The sequence below is a fragment of the Pinus tabuliformis genome, chromosome J (assembly GCF_031772625.1).
Source record: "Pinus tabuliformis cultivar Carrire ecotype Pingquan chromosome J, CPIR1, whole genome shotgun sequence".
NCBI classification, from domain to species: domain Eukaryota; kingdom Viridiplantae; phylum Streptophyta; class Pinopsida; order Pinales; family Pinaceae; genus Pinus; species Pinus tabuliformis.
The window spans coordinates 81,414,902-81,439,335 of NC_142295.1; the positions used below are offsets into that span (position 1 = coordinate 81,414,902).

General features: G+C 40.0%; 1 protein-coding gene and 1 pseudogene across 2 annotated transcripts in view; both read right to left on the reverse strand.

The window, feature by feature from the left end:
* The window catches only part of LOC149225611 (putative aldo-keto reductase 1), a 285,817-nt gene that overhangs the window by 85,457 nt on the left and 175,926 nt on the right, over positions 1-24,434 (reverse strand). The gene's annotated exons all lie outside the window — the stretch shown is intronic.
* On the reverse strand, positions 538-22,581 carry LOC149225612 (uncharacterized; annotated as a pseudogene).

Genomic DNA, 24,434 nt, shown 5'->3' on the forward strand with positions numbered 1-24,434 from the left:
ACTGTCTCACTAATTTCTGAGCTATGTTGAAGTCTTTGAGAGTTGACCTGTTCGATGATAATGGAAGTTAGATGTTGGAGCCTTCGAATGTTGAAGCCTCAGAAATTAATTTCTGGGTTCTTACATAATTCAAATGCTTTTACTATCAAGAAGCATGACCGCTAAATCCTCGGACAGTGGTCTCCTCTTGATTCTACGAAACGTTCCATAATTTAATTAAATTCACATTGAAGCCTTTACTCTTGCACATGGTCATTCTATTTGGACATTCACGGTATATATTTGATCTAAAAACAGGTTAAATTTACATATATGGTTGTGGTTCATAACCATTTTTCAACCATTCTATCCAAAAAAACTCCAGAGAATAGATATAATTTCCCTGTTTAAAGCACCCATTAATAAGAGCTGCATAAATTGCTTCATTGGGACAGAGCTCTCTCGCTAACATATTTTTATCAGCTGCTCTGCCTCAAGGAGTCTGCCTGCCTTGCATAATCCTGCAATTAAGGCACTATAAGTATCTACAGTAGGCTGTCAATGCTTCTCCATCATTTTGGCAAGAAGCTTAAATGCGAGACCACTGCTTATTTCAAGTGGCATTCCATCCAGGTCAAGAATTCCATCTAAGTTATCAGGATCTGAACTACCCACTGCATCCTCATCAGTAATCAAGTGTTCCTTCTGTATCTTGTTTTCTTGAACTATACCATTCATAAGCACTCAATAAGTTCGATAATTAGGTTGGCATCCTTCATTTATCATCTTACTTAAATAGATCAAAAGCATGATCCACCCTGCCTGATTTGACGTTGCCATCCATCAATGATGTGTATGTTACTTGGTTGGGTTGTAAACCTTTCTCCTTCATTTCACCAATGAACATTTCAGCCTCTTCCAGTCTGCCTTCCCTGCAAAGTCCATAGATCAGTGCACTGTAAGTGTAGACATTGGACCTCACACACTCTACAAGACTATGACTCGCACTATAGTATCCTTATGACTATATCACACTTGCACAAATGCAGGACCTTGGTTTAGCATTGACATTCAACTCTCTTATATTGATCACATCACTATGCCATGTATGAAATCAGTATTCACATGTCTCGGCATTATTATAACAGCAATATAGCACGATTGCTCACAGTTTTGATTGTACTAATTGTCATCTCAGCATGTGTAACATCATGTTTCTTTAGCCATGTACTGACATAATCATCGCATAGTAAGGAACAGAGGCCTTATGGCAATGTATGTCTTTGAGCATTTCTGAATCATATACCTTCACTCAGAATCAGTTGGGTACAGTGCTGCCCAAAATCTCGAGTTCTGTTGGAACCAAATAAGTTGAGATGGAGCCAAGTCGTCTTATAGTTGTAAATTTATCCATATGACTGAAGGGCCATCATAAACCTCTGTCGTGTCTTAAGGAATGAAAGAATGTCTCTGTCTTCAATAAGCCTGCATCAATTATATTACAAATTCAAAATTGTAATTCAAATCAGATTCTGAGTTCCACATCAAGACTAAAAGTTTAGGTAACTCTGTATATCTCTCCTGCAGCATTGTTAATATAGCCTAATGGTGGTAACTAATAACTGCAACAACCTATCAGTAATTGATATGCAATCCTTCATTTGTCCATGAGTACAGAAAGGACAAATTTATATTATTAAATAACCCTGAGTAAATTAGCAACGATGGCAAAATGATGGACAGTGGTCAGCATATTTTAAATTATAGTCTTGGCATCCTAGCTGTACTACTATAGTATTTGTGTGAGCTCATGGATTACTGCCTGAAAAGACAAAACTGTATCGTTGCCCTATCTATCATCTTGTAGAAGGTGTTGGTATACCCAGTTGTGAGGACAATTGAAGATATTTCAAATTTTGCAACAGAGACATGAGAATTATGGCATCCATGAGATGGATAATCTGATGCAGGGTTTTTACTATCTGATAGGTAGTAGAACTGTCCAGCCCTGTTGATAATTCATCCATGAAAAGAGTATTTGAAGTGGTCCAAATTTCTCATAGATCTTTCTTGTTTATGCTCTCTTCTAAAAATCTTTAATCACCTTATTTGGATACCAGTCGAATTTTATGCTAGATTTAAGTTGAATTATGTTTACTTATCCTCCTTAGGGGCCTAGTCTGCACACTAAACTTTCTCAGATGATATCTATGTAAGTTTTCTGCCCAATATTGTGAAATCTGAACTTATGATAGCACAAAGTTTTCTATGAATCCAATTGCAGGCAATTTGCATCAACCATTAAAGTGTTATGTGCAATTTATAAAAACTACTTTTTAAAGCATCTGTATCTCTTCTAGATTTTAATCATGACATGTCTATGTTAAATTTTTAGGCTAAAGGTCGAACTGATATGGAACCAGAACGACCCTTCTTTTTATTATAGATTTAATCCATATCTAACTAATATATTCAAAAATATAAATATGTATGACCTTCTTTAAATGTAATAGCTAGATTGAGGTATGACGGGTATGTTACCGATGTACATCGTAACAAGACATTTAACATTTTTCAATTGTGGATGTTATTTGGTAAATAAACTTTAGATGTTTTACCTTAGGAACTAATAACCATACACTTCTGCGTTATTCATATTAGGATAGAATACCCTGCATTAGGACAAGGAGGTCGCGAGACCACCCTCCTTGACCTCGGTACCAGTAAGATCCACGTAGCGGATAAAAATAGCAAAACTATACCCGTTTATGAATGTGAAGTTGCAAAAGAAAATTATGTGTTAAATACGGTTGTCTACCTCAAATTTTTATAGAATTTTATTATGTGTCCAGGAACCATTACAATGGTAAGGACGTATGAGCGACGACGACGTGATCGGGCAGCATCACCACCATTAATGCCGCCACCGTCGCCATCATCATCCCCATCACCATCGTCACCACCAAGACCATCATCAGCATCAATCGCCCCAACGCCAGAGTTGACTGTGATAATGAACTCTTTGGAAGCCTTCTTGGAGACATTAAAAGAATCAACTAAGGCTAAAACCAAAGAGGAATTTCAACATGTAGCCACCAGTTCAGCGGAACCAAACAATTTTGAGCCCAGAAGATCTAAAGAAGACATTTCTAGGGAGCTTCAGAAAATTAGACTCCCAGAATTCTCAGGAGGTCGAGCAGGTGAACGCGCTGAAGCATGGTTAGAAGGAATGAACAGATGCTTTAGGTTAATAGAATATTCTTCTTCGGAAAAAACAAAAATTGCAGTGTTTCAATTAAAGGAAAGTGCCTTGATTTGGTGGGGAAATCTGAAGAAGCAGCTACACCTTACATCGGATAATGTCCCTTGGGAACTATTTGAGGAAAGGTTTCGCGTAAAGTATTTACCTCCATACTTTCAACAACAGCAAGCCAGAGCCTTTCATACATTAATTCAGGGAAATAAAACTGTGGAAGAGTATGAGATAAAGTTTATGGAGGTTGTAAAATACATTCACTACTTAGATTATAATGAACGTCAAGCTTAACGCTTCATATTTGGGTTAAATCCTCGCATCAGAGCCTTAGCAAGCATGTGGAAACCATCATCAGTAGCCGAGGCAGTCGAATGTGGTCGTTATGCAAAAGAGCACCTTGGAATCAAAAAAGATATGGGGCCAGCAGGGCCTTTCCAATCAGGATTTCCAGGAAAGACTCCCCGAAACTTCTTCAGAGGAGGTAGCTCGAGGCCACCTTATGATAACAGGTTTACCCCAAGAAATGTAGGGACAAGAGCTCCCATGGCAGTAAACACTATAGCCGCGGAATCGTCAAACACCAGTCCATGGACATCTCGAGGGACTGCCAGTAGAGGAAGGAATTTGAGAGGAATCAACATGAGAGGACGAAGCTCGTTCTCTAGAAATTCATGTCCTAATTCAAGAGGATCAACGCAGCTTAATTGTTGGGAATGTGGGGGACCGCATTTTCAACGTGAATGCCCAGAAGCTTCGTCGAATATATTGCATAGGACTGGAAAGGAACCGATATCAAACAATCGAGGTAATCATAGAATTCATGCAGTAGTCAGCAACGACCAAGCAGCACATCAATCCACTGTAGTGGAATCTTCAGGTATTATCAATGGTATAAAACTCAAAATCTTATTTGATATTGGTGCCACAGATAGTTTCATTTCGTCATATGCATTAAACAAATGTGGGTTGGCAGTGCGTAGACAAAATGATTTCCATCAAGTGGAAATGGCCTCAGGAGAACTCCAAACCGTGAGCTTGAGTGTGGATCAATGTAAAATCGATCTAGGGGTCTGTACGACTAAACTGAAAGTTTATGTCATAGCCTTAGGAACGTATGATCTTATCATAGCTATGGATTGGCTGGAAGCTCACCAAGCTTGGGTAGACTGTTATGGGAAAAGAATTCTAGGCATGAATGATGAAGGAGAAGTAATCCGAATTCAAGGAATCAAGAGGGAAGTATCTTTACGCTACATTTCAGCAATGCAGATGAAGCGTTGTTTAAGGAAAGGTTGTCAGGCTTATGTAATTCAAGAAGTAAGCGAAGGAAAAGGACCATCCTTAGGACAATATCCGGTGTTAGCCGAATTCCCGGATGTATTTCCAAAAGAACTACCTGAATTACCCCCAGTAAGAGAGCTGGATCTCACTATTGAATTAAAACCAAGTACCCAACCGATCTCTAAAACGCCTTATAGAATGACAGCTCCAGAACTTCAGGAATTACAAATTCAATTAAAGGAACTACTGAATATAGGGCATATTTGGCCCAGTACATCACCTTGGGGCACTCCTGTAATTTTTGTGAAGAAGAAAGATGGATCTTTAAGATTATGCATAGATTATCGAGACTTGAATCGAGCTACAGTAAAGAATCAATACCCTATGCCTCGAATCGATGATCTTTTCGATCAAATGAAAGGAGCTGCTGTCTTTTCAAAAATTGATCTTCGATCAGGATATCATCAGCTAAGGATTTCTGAAAATGATATTTCTAAGACTGCATTCCGGACACGTTTTGGACATTATGAATTTACTGTGGTACCATTTGGATTAACAAATGCGCCAGCCGTATTCATGAATCTTATGAACAGTGTTTTCCGTGAATATCTTGATCAATTTGTGCAAGTCTTTTTAGATGATATTCTCATCTATTCCAAGAATGAGAAAGAGCATGAAGATCATTTGCGGATAGCATTGTCCTGCCTTAGAGAACGTCAATTGTATGGAAAACTATCCAAGTGTTCATTCTTTCAGGAAAGGATTCATTATTTGGGTCACATCATATCATGTGAAGGGATTTCAGTAGATCCTGAGAAGGTAAAAGCGATCATGGATTGGCCAATACCGAAAAATGCACATGAGATATGAAGCTTTATGGGTTTAGCCGGTTATTACCGAAGATTTGTGGAGGGATTCTCCAAAATCGCAAAGCCAATTACAACCCTTCAGCGTAAAGGTGTCAAGTACGAATGGACCGAGGAATGTAATAAAGCATTCTCTGAACTCAAAAGACTACTCACCAGTGCACCAATCCTAAGAGTCCCTGATATGGACAAAGATTTTACGGTATGTACTGATGCATCCAAACAAGGGCTGGGTGCAATGTTGATGCAGGATAGAGGAGTGATAGCATATGCTTCTAGAAAGTTAAAACCTCATGAAGAACTCTATGCTACTCACGATTTAGAATTAGCCGTTATAGTGCTAGCTTTAAAGATTTGGAGACACTATCTAGTGGGACGAAGTTTTACACTTAAAAGCGACCATCAAAGTCTACAATATTTGTTCACCCAAAGAGACTTAAATGCCAGGCAAAGGCGATGGAGTGAATTCCTAAGTGAATATGACTTCGAAATATCATATATTAAGGGAAAAGAAAATGTAGTAGTAGATGCTTTAAGCAGAAGACCTCGGATATTTTCTCTCATACCCATTAAAGTAGACTTAAGACAACGAGTACTGGATCATCTTATAAAAGACAACTGGTATTTAAAGGTAAGAGCAAGTCTTGAAGGTAATAGGGCAAAAGAATCTAAATTTGAGGGATATGAATTAGAAAACGATGGGATCTTACAATTCCATGGAAGGATGTATATTCCTGATGATAAAGATCTTCGAGATACCATCCTTGGGGAAGCCCACAGAGCAGTATATTATGCTCATCCTGGAGTAGGGAAAATGTATGCGGATACCAAGAAACTCTTCTTTTGGTCAGGCATGAAGCATGATATCACTCAATTTGTTGCAAAATGTTTGGAATGTCAGCAAGTAAAGGCAGATCATTGTCACCCAGCGGGCCTCTTACAACCCCACGACATTCCTATGTCTAAATGGGAGACCAATTTTATCACTGGACTACCGCTTACTTCTCAAAGACACAATGCCATTTTGGTAGTGGTGGATAAATTAACAAAAAGCGCCCATTTCATTCCCGTAAGAGATACTTACGATGTTGCTGACGTAGCTCGAGTATTCATAAATGAAGTTATCAGATTTCATAGAGTACCTAAGAAGATTATATCCGATAGAGATTTGTGATTCACTTCCAGATTCTGGACTTGCATGCAGACAGCCTTAGGTATTCAGCGAAATTTAAGCACTTCTTACCATCCTGAGACTGATGGGCAAACTGAAAGAGTAAATCAAGTACTTGAAGACATGTTGCGAATGTATGTTATGGATCAGCAATCACACTGGGAAAAGTATTTACCCTTAGTCGAATTCGCATACAACAACAGTTACCACAGTTCGATTGGGATACCTCCATTTGAAGCTTTATATGGCAGACCTTGCAGAACACCGTTAAGTTGGGACAGGTTAGAAGATCGAGTGATGATAGGACCAGAATTAATCCATGAAATGGAAGCGCAGGTAAGACAATTAGACAACGATTAAAGGAAGCACAGGATAGGCAAAAGAGTTATGCTGATGCCCACAGAACTGATAGGAGGTATGAAGTAGGGGATCAGGGTTTCATCCGCATCAAACCGAATAAAAGTACTATTCAATTCGGAAAAGGAACAAAGTTGTCACCCCGATTTATTGGACCATTTAAAGTCGTGGAAAGAGTTGGACCTGTTTCCTATCGTCTTGCCTTGCCACCTCACCTGCATAGAATTCATAATGTATTTCATGTTTCTGTATTAAGGCATTATATAGCTGATCTATCTCATAACCTTCAATGGAAGGAATTGCAGGTATCGAACGAGGGAGTCCGTTACGTATACTGGAACGTAGGGTTCGATAGCTGAGGAACCGCCTGGTGGACCAAGTTAAGGTCCAATGGGACAAGTATAGTCCTGGATCAGCAACTTGGGAAAATACAGAGGACATATGTCAAAGATACCCTAAGCTATGTCAATTTTGAAGAACTTTAAACTATGTTTAGTATATATTTACTTCGCTGCAATCAGAGACTCAGAAACATTTTGAATGATTATAGATAAACGTGAAATTTTGTGACACAATATATGTTTAACTTCTGCTGGTACGTGGATACCAAAACGATATATGTGGTTCGTTTTACTAAATTATAGTTGTCAAAGTAAAGTTAAGACAGTTGAATGATTTACTTCTGATAGAAATTAAGGTATTGTAAATCTGATTTATTTATACATGTCAATATGATCAATGGGATAGAAATCAAGAAGTGAATACATTCTAGATAAAAGTCAAAAGACATGCATGGAATCTCGCAAAATATGTTGTACTATAGCCTCCTAGGTGAATAATACATGAGTTATTTTGAATATGCTGATGCACATTTTACGAATGCATGGATAAGTGTATGATTGCAGGTAATAAACAGTTATCGGGATGACCACGTGATGACAGAACCTCAGAACAATTAAAGCTCCAAGTGATTCTATGATAGGGTGTTAGCCCTAAGTTCTACTGGGAGGGGTGGAGGTGTTGCCCACCGTTTATCCTCCGAACCCTGGAGTCATGGGAGGACTGTGTGAATCACGCTCCCCTAGACGTGTGATGATGACTGCCAGATGCCTACTGGGAATCAGGTCGGTATAACCGACGCTGTCACCTTAGAGTTTATGAATGGTTAGGTCAGTAAAACTGACGCCATGGCGTACTCCAGTAGAGGATGGATAGGATGGGAGCGGAAGAGATTAGGAAGGATAGGATGATTTTAGAATAGCTTGGGAACCTGGGTAGGGTAAGACTTATCCATTAAAATCATAAACCTAAAACTCTAAATTTTATAGTCTCTTGATATTAAAATAAAAATTTTAAAATCTAAGAAGGGGGTACTAATTACTATCATAAGTAATCAGATAAGATAAAAACTCTAACTTCGGGACGAAGTTTTCTGAAGGGGGAATGTATGTAACAACCCATCTATAAATATTTAACTAAAGTTCTAGACTTTATATTAAAACAGATATGATAAACTTCATATTAAATTAAATATAAATTAAACTTTATAATAAAAATAGAATTAAACTTTATAATAAAAATAAAAGTAAGACCTTATATAAAAGGGGATGCATAAACCAAACCTGGCTATATAACAAAATACATGTATAATAAAAAAGGATCAGATTGATAATATCTGCGGGTCTGAAATGCATGCGAAGGCGTGTCGGGAGGAGGAAGAGCGGTGGCCGCAGGCGGGAGGGCGGCCACTGCCAAGCCCGCAATTATAAAACCGTTGATCTGAGCCGGACACGGGGGGAAAGAACGCAGGAAAAGCAGGAGGAGAAAATCAGGAGAGAACGGAGGGCAAACCAGAGGAAGACAATTGACCATTGGAAGAGCTTTAGGCATTCTGAGGTTCTGGGCACGGGGGACAGTGAGCTCCTGTGAGAAGCTTACTGGATTGAGCAACCAGGCTCTGCTCAGTCTGGCTGGGTGGAATTGGTCTCCCGATAATTGGAGCAGAGTAGTGGCAGCATCATCAACTACACCAGATCAGATAGTAGTCCAAGTAGGTACCTGCTTTTAATTTTTACTGTTTCCGCATTTCAGTTTTATTATGGTTATTACATTTTGTGTTAGTTTTTGGTAGCTACGGAAGTGCTCTAACCTTGAAAAATGGTGGAGAGACTAAGGCACATGAGTTCTAAAGAACCCATAAACTGTTTGGTGAAATTCCACCCGGATTGTATCTTATTAAAATAATTAATATTTTTAATGGGGTTCCTAAGTTTAAACATAGGAAAATTAAAATATTAATGGGTATTAATGAAAATATGGGTGAGAATGATCTAGAAGGCGAATCAAGTCATGTTTTAATCTTAGCCCTTGATTAGAGACTTAATCTCGACCGTTGAAGTCTCTATGAAAATTTCTGAATCTAGACACAAAAATCCTACTGCAGTCATTGGTTTAGCATCTCCTACTTGTTATTACATTCAACAAGTTATTTAATTTATAAACAGTGATGAAAAACACTACTGCAAACTACACTGACATATAGATCATAAACTGAAACAATATATGAGACAAACACAGAAGGGACACTGTTATTTTTGGACAACACGTCCCAAGAAAAACCCAATGTGGGAAAACCGGTGCAACAGATAGAGGTTTTGTATTATTAAGCAAGCAGAATCTGAGTACAACAGGTTGCCTCTCACACCGGCTAACCTTTCAAAGAAATATCGGCAACAATAAATACATACGAGAGTTTACCTTGTTCTCCAAGTCACAACTAATCCACTAAGTGGCTTGACCTCGACAAACACTGCGAAATCCCAGCGCAATCACTGCCTAGGTCAGCGTCTTGTCTCTAGGAGACTGCGTCACCCCTTCTGCTAGATCGATTTGTTGGAGGAAGACTGTTGTTCAACGCTTTCGTCTTAGAACCTCGCTTCTTTGGCAAAATCACAAACTTCTGATGAATATACTGCACTGCCACTGCAAGAGACCCTCTTGGCTTGCGTTAGCACTGCGTGAGCCCCTTCCTGGGCTATGTAGGCCTCTACGCTACCTCTTTGATGCTATTTTTACCTCTCTGCCTGGTACTCTTTGGTTCAGAACTCCTTTTCGATCCAAATCTCTACTTTAGGGCCTCTCACTGCAACTCAGATCACTTGTTCGATTTTCTCAGCAAACCTCGCCCCAGAAAAATCGAACTGACTAATCAACTTGGTGTATCTCCAAGATTAAGTCCCTAATTAATGGCTAAGATTAAAACACAATTGATCCTCACCTCTTAGAAGCTTCTCACCCAATAATATTTTTATTTTCCTATGTTTAGACTTAGGAACCCATTAAAAATATTAATTATTTTAATAACTCACAATCTGGGTGGAATTTCTCTAAACAATTTTTGGGTCTTCGAGATCTTATGTATTCTAGCCCCTCCACAAAATTTCCGAGCTAGAGCACATCCAATGCTACCCAAAATCAACACTCCCTCTTAGTGAGGAATGTGTTCTAGCAATACTTCTGAATTGAAGCATTACACTGATCTACAGCATTGGTCCTCTTTGTTGTTGATGCTTGGCCTACTGCCCTTCATCCACTGCATTGCTGCATCCTATACTGCTGCCCATGAGACTGCCACTGTCACTGCTACATCTGTACTACAACTCCCTCTCAATATGCCATTGCTAATTGTTGCACTGCAACTCAGTTGCTGAGAAGTAAGCAACTGAAAAGAGTCACCCAAAAGATGACATGTTGGTCAATCTGGATACCCTGTGATGCTGAAGCTACCTTTGTTGCTAATCTGTGTTGACCCTCTGCTATTACTGCACAAATGCAATCTGCTATGTGCCTCCAACACTGCTACAACCTCTGCTGCGCTGCTTCAGACTCTGGCACTCTAGCTCTGCCATTGTTGCTCCATCACCCCTTGCACCAACTGACTCCCGTCATTCTGCTACTGTCATTAAGGGCTCCCGTAGACGTATGTGATCCAAGAGTTTGGGAACCTCAAGGATCCTGCCCCTTGTGTTGTCCTCCCGACTACAACTCTATGTCGCCCCACCTCCTCCAAAAGTGCATGAGCACTCATGGCACAATCCTCGTCATCATCCTCCTTGTCAGCTTTTGCTGTAGCAGCCTTCAAGTCAAACTTCTCTTCCTTGCCCTTCTTCTGAGTGCACTGAGTGGCGAAATGTCCCAGTTCCCCACACTTGAAGCATCTGACTTTGGTTATGTCTTGCTTTTTCCTCTTTTGCTGCCCCAATTGTCCCGTTGATGCAAGAGCTACATCCTCATCTTCCTCCTTGTTGACTCTGACTCCTTTACCGCTACTACCTGCCTTAGTTAACCACTTGATCTCTTCTTGTCGAAGAGTTGCCCACTTCTCCTCCCAACTAGGGAGAGAAGCCCTGCCCAAGCTGCTGTGGGCAAAGGTCTCCCAGTCTTCAGTGACTGCATTCAGGGCAGTCCTGACCATGAACTCAGGATCTGGTGTAGACCCCACAAAAGTCAGCTAATCTCGAATCCCTTGCAACCTGAGAAGGAAGGGATCGATTTCTTCTCCCTTCTGCATCTGATATTGTCTCAGCTGGTTCTCAAGCAACATCTTCCGTTGGACGGAAGTTCCCTCATACAAGGTGGTCAAGGCCTCCCACATTTCCCTTGTTGTTTCCTTTTCAGCAATATGTGGGATCACATGATCCTTGACCCCGTCCAGGATCATGCACTTCGCCTTCGCTTGAGCCTCCTCATATTTCTTGAGAGGATCAGCATCAACCGGTACAACAACCACTTTCAAGGCATAATCCTTGATGCGATTCTTGTCCAAGACTGCCAGGATCCTGGCCTTCCAGATGACAAAGTTGGATGCTCCATCCAATCTGTCCTGATCCCTTAGTCCATTGACTTCCATCTTTGCTCAAACAAGTGTAGAACAAGTTCTCTTCTCCCTCTCTTACTGCTGCCCCAGCAAGACACGGATATGGATTTCTTTGGCGCTAGAAATCCTCTAAGGAACAAGTTCTTTCTAGACTCCCTCTGCGTCCTGATTTCCTTCAGGTAAATCCTCCCGCCAAAATGTCAGATCACTCCTCTTCAGTCCTCCTTTGCTGCTGCTCAGCAACCTGGATCTAGATTTCTTTGGCAAGAAATCTACTAAGATAGTGACTCCCTCTACCTCGACTTTGTCTCCTCAGACACTGTTTTGCACCAACAGCAATAGCGTCCCACCAGCACCACAGATCGAATCTGCAATACTTCTCCTGCCCCGATAACTGACTGACTTGAGCCTCTCAGACTTTGCACTGGCCCAGAGAGCTGACACAGTCACTGCATGAGCTCCTCTCAAGTACTGCGTCACCCTCCACTGGCTCAGAATGCTGATGCAGGCGCTGCGTGAACCTCTGTGTCACTCCTCTGGCTCTATGTCACTCCTTCAACTGCTCCTCTGGCTTTGAAACAAGGCTGTCACTCAGGCCAGTTGCTTCTCTGCAGCAGTTTTGCTGGATCTCCCGACTGATGGCTTCAGTGTCCTACGATCTGTAATGCTTTGATACCATGTGAAAATTTCTGAATCTAGACATAGAAATTCTACTGCAATCACTGGTTTAGCATCTCCTACTTTTTATTACATTCAACAAGTTATTTAATTTATAAACAGTGATGAAAAACACTACTGCAGACTACACTGACATACAGATCATAAACTGAAACAATATATGAGACAAACACACAAGCGGCACTGTTATTTTTGGACAACACGTCCCCGGAAAAACCCAATGCGGGAAAACCGGTGTAGCAGATAGAGGGTTTGTATTATTAAGCAAGCAGAATCTGAGTAGAACAGATTGCCTCTCACACCGACTAACCTTGCAGAGAAATATCGCCAACAAGAAATACATACGAGGGTTTACTCATTCTCCAAGTCACAACTGATCCACTGAGAGGCTTGACTTCGACAAACATTGTGAAATCCCAGCACAATCACTGCCTGGGCCAGCGTCTTGCCTCTAGGAGACTGCGTCACCCCTTTTGCTGGATCGATTTGCTGGAGGAAGACTGTTGTTCAGCTCTTTCGGCTCAGAACCTCGCTTCTCCAGCAAAATCTCGAACTTCTGACAAATATATTGCAGTGCCACTGTAAGAGACCCTCTTGGCTTGCATCAGTGCTGCGTGAGCCCCTTCCTGGGCTGCGTAGGCCCTGCGCTGCTTCTCTGATGTTATTGTTGCCTCTCTGCCTGGTACTCATTGGCTCGAAACTCCTTTCCGATCCAAATCTCTGCTTTAGCCCCTCTCACTGCAACTTAGATCACTTGTTCGATTTTCGCCATAAAGTTCGAATTTCTCACTTGTTGAGCAGTTGAACAGTGACTAGAGGAGTCAGTTCAACAGTTGGGTGAGATGGCATCGCATGGGCTAAGAGATCAAGACAGGTTGGAAGGTGCTTCCAACTATGTCATTTGAAAAACTAGAATCTTAGCTTTTCTGGAGGAGTATGATCTTGAAGCCTACGTCAAGAGTGTTGTCGTTGTTCCTGCTGGCAATGATCAAAAGAAGAGGTACAAGGCCGAGCAGGGGAAGGTGAAGAGGTTCATTCTCGATGGAGTTCGAGATCAAGTGATCTCACACTTGCAAGGCAAGGATACAACCCGAGAGATGTGGGAAGCCTTGTCTTCTCTGTATGAAGGCTCTTCCAAACAGCGAAAGATGTACCTAGAACAGAAGTTGCAGCAGACATTGATGCAGAAGGGAGAAGGAGTCAACTCCTATCTTCAACGTCTTCAGGACACCAGAGACCAGCTTGCTGTAGTGGGGTCCACTCCTCAGTCAACTACGATGGTGAGGATAGCCTTGAATGGAGTCTCGGATGAATGGCAAGTCTTTGTCCAAAGTATATTGGGCAGGGAAAAACTACCTTCATGGGAGGAGATGTGCGCAGCCCTTCAACAGGGGGAATTAAGGAGGGACCTAGTAAAGGTCAACCTCAATGGCAGCAGTGGGAGTGGCACAAAGACCAAGGAGGAGGAGGAGAACGCAACTCTAACATCAAAGGGACAACAAAAGCATAAGCGGAAGGACATTTCGAAGGTGAAATGTTTCAGTTGTGGCGAGATGGGCCACTATGCATCCCAATGTCCTTTGAGGAAAAAGGATAAGGATAAGAAACATGATCCTAAGGTTGCTTTAGCAAAGATTGACGAAGATGAATTTTCCATGAGTGCCCACGCATCTCCAGGAGGGAGATGGGGCGATATTGAGTTGTAGTCGGGAGGACTACATGTGGGCAGGATCCTTGAGGAGTCCACCTCTTGGATCAATTCCTTGCTATGGGAGCCCGAGATTCAGCAGTAGCGACATCGACTTAGTGTCAGATGATGCAGTGGATTGTTTGGAGGATAGATACAATAACTTGAGACTAGGAGTTGATCAGTGCAGAGCAAGGTTGGCAATAGTACAGATGACACAGCGTAGAAGTCAGTAGCAGCGCAGAAAATTCAAAGGGTCAGAGACTAGAGGAGTCAGATTCCAACATTCATGGTATTATGCTGAACACAGTTAAGTTCAGTCAATTTTGGATGTTTTTTAGTTGCTTCTCTTAGCTACTGAGTTGCAGTACGAATGCAGTGTTAGTAGTGGCAGTGCTAGCAGCATAGCAGATGCAACATTTGAGAGGGAGTTGTAGTACAGATGCAACAGTGGCAGTGGTAGTGTCATGGCCAGCAGTACAGTAGCAGCACCACCACAATGTTGGTGGCAGCAACAATGCAGAAAGGAGGTGCTTCAAAGACAGAGCAACATGCAGTTGGACATTGTGGCTAGAGCACTTTCCTCGCTAATAGGGAGTGTTAGTTTTTGGTAGCTTTAGAAGCGCTCTAGCCTTGAAAATTGGTGGAGAGGCTAAGGCACATGAGTTCTAAAGAACCCATATACCGTTTGGTGAAATTCCACCCGGATTGTATTTTATTAAAATAATAAATATTTTTAATGGAGTTCCTAAGTCTAAACTTAGGAAAATTAAAATATTAATAGGTATTAATCAAAATATGGGTGGAATAATCTAGAAGGCGGATCAAGTCATGTTTTAATCTTAGCCATTGGTTAGAGACTTAATCTCAGCTGTTGAAGTCTCAAAAGGAAAAGAATAAGAAGGAGGCTTGGGGCTCATTTAGAAGCACACAGAGAGATTTGATTTTCTGAGGTGATAAGTTCTCAGGAGGAAAATCGATTGGGGAGATCTTGTATTTGAAGGGCAGGAATAGCAGCTTCTGAAGAGAGAGATTCTCAGGCAGAGACACATCAGTAGAGATAGGCAGTAAGTGATCTAGAGGCCTTGATGTAGAGGCTAGCGCTAGGCCACGCAAAAGTGATGCAGAGACAGAGGGGAAGTTGAAAATCAGAGCAATTGTCAGTTTCAGCAGCCGGAAGCCGGAGTGTGAGACAGGGAGGCTGAGAGCAGAGACTCTGGGCTTTTGATTGAATTCCAAGCTAGTTGACATAGTTCCTGCAAGGGTTAACGCTGGGACAACATAGAGGCAACGCAGTGCCTGCCAGGGGCAACTCAATCAGTAACCGGAACAACTAGGACTTTCCTCAGTGATTGTGTAATGTAAAATCACAAGGCTTCTACCAATATTTCTCTCTATAACTGAATAACTATATACAGTGATGTATTCAGATTTTTCTATTGCATAATAATAAAGCCCTGAGAATTGTTGCACTGGTTTTCCCGCATTGGGTTTTTCCGGGGACTATTTTATCCAAAAATACTGTGTCCTATGTATCTTATTCTTTGCTTAGTTTCCTTGTTTCATGCAAATCAAATTTAAGTAGTGTAGGTTGCAGAAGTAATTTGCTTCAGTATTCAGAAGAACAACTTGATGAATGTAATTAAAATCAAGTAGGTGCAGTAGATTCAGATTTGTTGCAGTAAGGGTTCCTTGAGGATTAGGAATTTTCACATTTCGGTCTTGGGTCTTGGTCTATCTCAATTTGAATTTACTGAAGGAAGAGTTTTGACTGGGTTTTCCCCTACAAAGGGGTTTTAGCCCAGCTGAGTGCCTACTTCTGGTGTTCCTAATCTTCATGTTTGATTACTTTATGAGAAGCAAATAAACAAAAAACATGAAGAAGTTAAGAAGAACATAATAATATCACAAGTAATTATCAACATAAGAAAATGTTTCTGCCTTTCTGATTTTCTAAAATGGTATGTAATATCCCTAATGGGAAATTTAACAGTAGATACCAGAAATGAACTCAAACAACAAAAAAATAGCAAATAAACACGCAACCAATGAATTGATACACAAATATATGCCAATGAATCACTGAGCCATTTTATTAATCTATTGAAAAGAGTACATCAACATGAAGGAATAATGGAACTTGAGCTTGCCAAGCAAGTAAAGAAAAAATCTAGAAAAAGATCTTTGACCCAACTAATGAATGACTCTGAACAATGATGTAGATGGCCCGGTGAGAAGATTGTTGCAACCTGCTACTGCAAAAATGCTCTCTCCAAAACTCCAATGAAGCATTGTGAGATTTCTGAGTGAAATCTCCTCAAGAGTGTTGGGTTTTTGTCCAACACCCACTAGCACACTTGAGGGTTTCCGTCTTGGGGCTACTACTTGTTAGTTTTTGTAGCATCAGATGTGTTCTAGCCACAGAATTTTGTGGAGAGAATAGAATCGATGAGATCTCCAAAACCCAGTAATCATTTCTGGAAATTCCACCTAGAAATGACTTAATTAGATTATTAGTCAATTTTTTAAATATTTCCAAAGTCTAAACTTAGGAAATATGGCTAATTATTCAATATTAATTAAGTCAAGGTGTGAATGTTCTAGAAACTCACAGGAATAGACTTCAAGTTAATCTTAGCCATCGATTAAGATTTAATCTTGGCCTTTGGAGTCCCAACAGAGGATTATAAGAAGATTTCGATGGGCACTTGGAGAAGACACTCGAGCAGTTCGATTTCATTAGCATATCGATTTCCATAGTAGCAAAAGTTAGTTGCCGGAGAGAGAGCCAGTGAGATCAGAGCAGTGAGGGAGGGGCAGAGACATTGATCCAATCCGGAGAGGCAGCAACAAGTGAGCCGAATTATCCCAGAGAGGCAGCGCAGTTGCTTCAGTCAGGTAGTTCAATTTGGAGAGAAGAAAATTCATTCTTAGTGCTATAGGTCGAGAAGGAGTCCCAGAGGGCCGGAGATACGATTTTCTTAGCATCCAGAGGCAAAACAACTTCATCGGAGCACAGTCCGAAGCAAGCCATCTAGCGAGCTACGGAGAGCAGCACAGAAGCTAACGCATAGCTCCAGGAGGCCGAGTTTTGATAGGCACAGTTGAGCCAAAGATTGTGTGTGGGAGAAGGCTAGTTCCCTTCAGTATTTTGCTCTAATTTTCTTACTGTTTGGATTTCCAGTTGGGCTTCCATAGATGTACTCAGATTTCACTGCTGCATAATAAAATAAAACCCTCGCTGTTGCATCGGTTTTCCCAAGTTGGGTTTTTCCAGGGACATTGGTCTAAAAATCACTATGTCATTTTATGTGTGTGTGCTAGCATTTCTTCCAGCGTTTATTCTTCTGCAATTTTATTTGTGTAGATTGCAGTGTGAGTTACTCAATATTTGTTGTAGGAAATAGTAACTAAATTGTTAAATTTAATCAACAAATAGGAGAATAATTTCTAGTTGTTGCAATAGGATTCAGGATTACTAATTTTCACATGTTATCAGAGTGCAGATGATCAGCCGAAGAGCTCGGTAGCGAAGAAAGAAGCAGTTTCACTATTTTGTGTGGGCAACAGATTGAAACCCCAAAGGGCAACGCAGTCACTTTGCTAGAGGCTGAATTTTTTGAGGAGATTTGATTTTTCCGAGAGAGGGACAGAAAAATTCGATCTCTCTAGATCAAGGGATTGCAGAGGCAGAGGGAACAACCCAGTATTTATGCAGAGCAGATCTCTAGCTGGATGCAATAGTTTTTGCAGCAATTTGCTAGAGCAGGGCTAGCGTCGAGTGGAAGAAGAGCACACATTGAGGGAAATTTTTTCTCAGGGAACTTCTAGTCTCAAGAAGTTCGATTTCCCTTGCAGATCAATATTCGTTGTGAGCAAAGTTTCTCACTCCAAAAGCAAGTGTGAATAGCTGAGTAGCAACTGATCAGAAGGGAAAAGGAGATTTCAACATTTGTTGAGATGGCCACTGTTGGACTTCGTAATCATAACAGGCTGGATGGAGCTTCCAACTATGTCATTTGGAAGGCAACTATGTCCTTCCTTCTGGATGAATATGGCCTAAAGCCATATATTGATGTAGTGGTAGTAGTACCCCAGGATGCAGATCATTTGAAGGAGTACAAAAAGGAGATGGCGCGGGCAAAGAGATTGATCCTAGATGGTGTCTAGGATCATGTTGTATCACACATAGCAGCCAAGGGAACAACCAAAAATATGTGGGATACGCTTTCCACATTGTACCAGGGAACTTTCGAGCAGCGAAAGATGTACTTAGAGGAGAAGCTAAGGCTCATCTAGATGCAGAAGTGGAAGGCATAGACCCCTTCCTCACCAAGATTTAGGAGGTCTGAGACTAGTTGTCAGTTGTTGGGGCAATGCCTCAACCCACAGAGCTAGTGTGATTGGCACTAAACAGTGTCTCCAAGGAGTGTCAAGTATTCGTCCAAAGTATTTTGGGCAGAGATACCTTGCCAAGGTGGGACAAGATGTGGGCTGATTTGCAAGAAGAGGAGTTGAGGCCAATGTTATTGGAACCAAACCAGTCATTGAACTGAAAAACCTTGTGGACTGAGAACCGCTCAAAACCGGAAAAAAAAGGTTTACCCAAAACACATAAAATATTCATATTTTAGAGAAAAGAGATATATTCATGTACATCCATATGAATCCAAAACATTTATACACAAATATGCAAAAGTTATCATTTATATAGCAAGTAATAATATGCATATAACCAAAATAACACTTAGTGCAAAACATCACTGAACCAAAAATGTTACAAACATCAAGAAGCGGACTCTAAAAGGCCTTTATAGTCCAAAATAACATGCTAGATCATAGTATTATACTACATCCTACAATGCTACAAGCTACAACTATAGCAAATCAATGATCAAATCATCAATCATCATCATAATCATCATCCTCCTCATCCTCATCTAAAGAATGAGTAGCATCCAAGTCTACAATGGGATTACGGCTTGATTCCCTTGGCCCTGAAGTTGCTACTGGTGCTTCTAATATATCTTCCTCTGCATCTTGTGGAGGTGGGTCCAAGTCCAACCAAGAAAGGTCTTCATTGTCAAATGTTGTTGGTTGACTCTCCACAACCCATTTTGATGTTGGATCAAAGTCACCCAAGACAATGTTGCTTGTTTCAGGGGTTTTATTCAACAATTGATTGTGCCTCAACCTAAGGTTGTACTGAACAAAAACCATGTCATTCAACTGCTTTTGCTCCAAACAGTTCCTCTTCTTAGTGTGTATACGCTCAAACACACTCCAATTCCGCTCACACCCTGAAGCACTACATGTCTAACTCAAAATTCTAATTGCAAATTTTTGCAATTGAGGGCATTCACTACCAAATTGTTGCCACCAATAGGCTGCAAAAAGAGTGGAAGGAAAAAAAGTATTAGCAAATGAATTTGAAAGTTGAAATCAAATGAGTAAATTATTAATATAAGAATTTGCAAATTTTAACAGTTTTTACCTGGGGGACTCTTTGCTCTATTTCTTATAGCCATAAAAATTCCAAAGGTACCAAGACTCTCACTAAAATTCAAGAGCTTGTTATGAATTTGATCTTGAGTCTTGGAATCTGGGACCATGCACTTAATGCATTTATACAATCCCCCTAAAACCTCCCCATTGGCTTAAAAATTTGTAGCGTAATGGTACCTTCAAAATTCAGAAAACAAAAACATATTCATCAAGTAAACAAAACTAAAAGCTAAAAAGCAAAAGTTAAAACTTATAACCTAGATAACCGGATTTGTCCTAGAGGCCCCTCGCACCCTGAATCCAGCGTGTCCAACGCGATTCTGCCCTGATTTGTGTCCAAATCCAATGACACATCGTGTCCCTTCCTAACTCGTCGAATCCGAGGTCGTGTCCCGATTTTCATCTGCGTGTCACGATTTTGGGAATCATGTCCTGTTTTCCAGGACTCGCTAGGCTCAAAAAGTGACCTACACGGGTATGAAAAGGCCGCATTTGGTCATTACAGCCACGCATATTTTCATTTGGCAAGCGTTTTCGCAGCTTCATGATCAAGTCTAGGCCCTAGTATTGATATGCTATTCATGGTAATGTTAAATTCTTAAAGTAAAAGTGACATTCTCCTTAATCTTCATTTTCATTCTTTTACTTAAATTTTTAACATTACCATGAAATGACTCATGATGTTTGAGAGTGGTTCCGGCCTCATTGGATTTCATATGGAGAAAGTAGAATTTTAGATTTCATTCAAAATCCAGCAGACTTATCAGTTTTTCACGATTTTAGGATTGGGAGATTGCAATGTTTCCATTGAATTTTGTCATGTATTAGGGTATGGAACTCGTATTTAATCAAGAGCATCAAACCAGGAGCTTTTGAAAATGTCGCTCCCACTCCCCGCTTTCGCTCCCGCTCCCAAGTAACACTGTTCCTGATGATATGGGTCTGGACACCAATGTTGAGTTGGCATTGGCCAACATTGATCTCAATTATCCAGTGCTAGAGCCTGTTAGATTTGATGACTTAGAGGGGTCATCCTCCACACCAGCAGATGTAGAGGCGAGATGTACAGGCGAGGATGGATGTAGAGGAGAGCAATGGGGACCATGATGATGAGGACAGTGATGCTGATTCTGATGCTGATTGATGCCTTGAGGCTTGTATACCTATAGTTGTTTTATATTTTCTATTTCTATTTGCCATTAGCATTGCACTAGCACTACCTATGTAACACATTTTGATTTGATGACTTAATGAGAAAACTACAGTTGTCAGTGTGTTTATCTTACTATCTTGTAGTTGTAAGTTGTCTTTCAGTTATGAATTATGAATCATGATTTAAATTTTTAATAGATTTATCATTTATGTGACTAGTACCACTGACATTTATTTGAATTTTCTATGTACTATGCATGCTAATAGCTATAGATGAAGATCTATGTTTGAAATCAATAAATTTGTATCATTAATTAAAATTTGTGTAAGAAATATCTAATTTTTAATATATATATATATAGATATATATTAAATATATATATATATATAAAGTAATATATAACGAATCCTACGTGTCTTATTTCGTGGGGTCAACGTGTCTGAATCCGACACCACGAATCTCGAATCCTACGTGTCCCGAATCCCCGTGTCAGGTGACTTAGCTTATAACTTATAAGCAATGAGAATTAAAATCCAAAATTACATACCTTGGATTTAAGTAGTAGCCGGCTGCATGTAAAGGTCTATGGAGTTGTTTGTTCCATCTTTCATCAATGATTCTCCATAGAGGAATGTACTTTTGTCTTTTATCCCCATATGTTACTTTTATTTGTTTCTTGGCCTAATCCATGGCCTCATAAACAAAACCCATAGCAGATTTATCGCTATCCACCATCCACAAAACTCTGACAGAGGCTCACTAAATAACATAATCTCCTCTGCCTTTGACCAAAATCTTTTGTCAAATGCTTGGTCAACCATCTGTTTCCGTTTTGCCTTTTTGCTTCACTGAGATGAATTCCATTTATCACATGAAAACATCTTCCTCAAGTTTGTTTTTTGTTGAACAAGGGATTGCAACGAAAGGAAGTTGGTTGCAAATCGTGTGATGGTTGATCGAACAAGCTCTTTACCCCCTGTGTGCTTTCTCATAAGGTTCAAAACCCATGAGTGGTTGTAGATGTACTTGGTTATGGATTTTGCATCTTCCACACACTTCTTCAACCACTCAATTTTGCCAATATCCTCAAGCATGAGGTCCAAACAATGGGCTGCACATGGAGACCACCAAATGGTGGGGTGTTTTTCCTCCAACATCTTTCTCATTGCAACATAGTTAGAGGCATTATCTGTGATAACTTGTACACCATTTTCAGCCCCTACTTCCTTCACCTGATCAGATGCATCAACAGATTTGATAAACATAGTACCTTTTAGACAAGCAAATAAGAAATTTAGAATATTGTGAGATCTACCATCAGTCCATCCATCAGACATAATTGTGCATCCTATTTTGGTCCATGATTGCTTGAACTCTGTAAGGTACTCTTCTATTCTTTGGACCTCATTTTGTAAAAGTGACCCCCTGATATCATGAAAGCTAAGGTCTTTGAAGCCATCTCCACATGAAGCTATAGCATCAATCATGGGCTGATAATATGCAAAATTAGTAGCATTAAAAGGTATGTCTGCATCATACCACCATCTAGCAATGCATTCATATGCAACCTCCTCTATTTTCTTCCATTTAGCATCAAGTGTTGGTTGAGAACCAAGGGTGGTGCGAGGTACAAAGAAGGAGTCAATCATTTTACAAGTTGTTGTCCTCTTCAAGTTTAAACCACTTGAACTACCCTCTCCAACTTTAGAAGGGAAACTAGAGGATTCTTCAAAACTGGGCACATATGCTTCAAAATCAGAGTCACCAAACATGCATCATCCTTTTGACTTTTGGCTATATCTTTTTTTAAGACTTTTGCTTTTCCCCTTTTCTTCATTGTAGGATTCAATTAAATTTTGCATCTCTGCTTTGAGATCATCAGAAACATTTTCACAAGGGTTTACTTGCTTTCTCCAATGTGCTAGGTGTTCTTTGATTCTATGGATCCCCCCACCCTTAACTTTTTTCCTACAATAGTTGCAAACTTTTACCCCTTGTTCATTTAAATGGCAGTGAACCCAAGCTGGATCATTCTTATTTTTGGGGGCCATGGAGAAGAATAGTAAAATCTGCATAGAAAACTCTATGTTTTTTAGAATTTTAAATTTTTATGACATTTTTTTTAGAGAAAAATAAAAGAGTAAAAACAATGAAATACCTGGAGAAAATCAATAAATTTTGAAAAGAGAAGTAACTCCAACCAAGCTGAAAATAAACTCTTCAATTAGCGTCAAAATCTTCTTCAAAAATTTGTCAATGAAATATCTCAAAATAACCCTTTAAATTACAATAATTTTTGAGAAAAACAGAAGAAATCTGAAATTCTGAATTCTACATAAAAAAACTGGGGTTTTAAAATTTTATGAGAAGGGAAAATTAGTTTTTTGAAGAAAAATAGAACATAATGGTTGAAAAAATACATTGTATTTCCCTCTTAATTTTCTAAAGAAAATCAACTCCAAACTCTTCTAAAATCAGCTCCAAACTCTTCTAAAATCAGCTCTAGAGTAGCCCCTACAAATCTGCATAAAAACAATGGGGTTTTTAATTTTTATGAGAAAAAAATTGCTGATTTTTAGAGGAAAAAATGGCAGAAATTTCCTTGATTTACCCTCTAAATATTTTGGAGAAAATCAGCTCCAAAATCAGCTATGTAGCAGCCCCAAAAAAATAAAATAAAAAATTCCACCAACAACAAAAACCACTGAAGAAAACCCAAAAATCTATGAGAAAAAATAAATCTTTGAAGTAGCTCAAAAATCTTCCAACCCAACAGCTCTCGAAGACTCCAATCATCTCTTCAAATCTACAAAAAATCTCCTTCAAAACAACCTTGCAAAAAACTCTCCATGTTCTCCTCACCGAACTTAGCTCAAGAAATGCAAGAGAATCGAATGAATAGTGTGAGTAGAATAGAGGGGGTGGGGGTGTTTAAATAGCTTTAGGGGGGGCTATATTAGGTTTATAAATTAGGAAAACTATTAAAAAAACCAAAAAAAAACTTTTTGTTTACTACCTGGGAGTGCGGCAGTGGGACCCACAGGTTGGCGGAACCGGTTCGGTGCCAAATTGGTCATTTCCGGTTCAAAGGGCTAGTTCGGACTGGTTTTGCCTCCAAACCAGTCAAACCGATCGGTTTTGCCGGAACCGGTTCGGTTCTGATAACACTGGTTGAGGCGAGCTCTTCTAAAGAGCTCCATCAGTGGCAACAGTAGAAGATCGAAGCAGGTGAAGGAGGAGGAGAATGTGGCCCTCGCATCTAAGGGTCGTTGAAATTTCTAAGTCTATCCGTTAGAAATTTTATTTGTATCATTCTGGTTTATTTCTCCTACTTGTTAATTACAAACAAGTTATTTGAACATATAAACATCGAAATAAACACAATACAGTCTCAACCATCTAAATATCAACAGCTGAAAGAAATAGCAAACACACAAGCGACACCATTATTTTTGGACAACTCATCCCCAGAAAAACCCAATGTGGGAAAACCGGTGCAGCAATTCTGAGGGTTTATTTATTATGTAGTCTATCCTTGAGTATAAATGGGTGCCAAACTGGCTCACCCGACAAAGAAAATAACCGACAGTAATACCTCTCTATTCAGAAGCAAGTATTTAGAAAA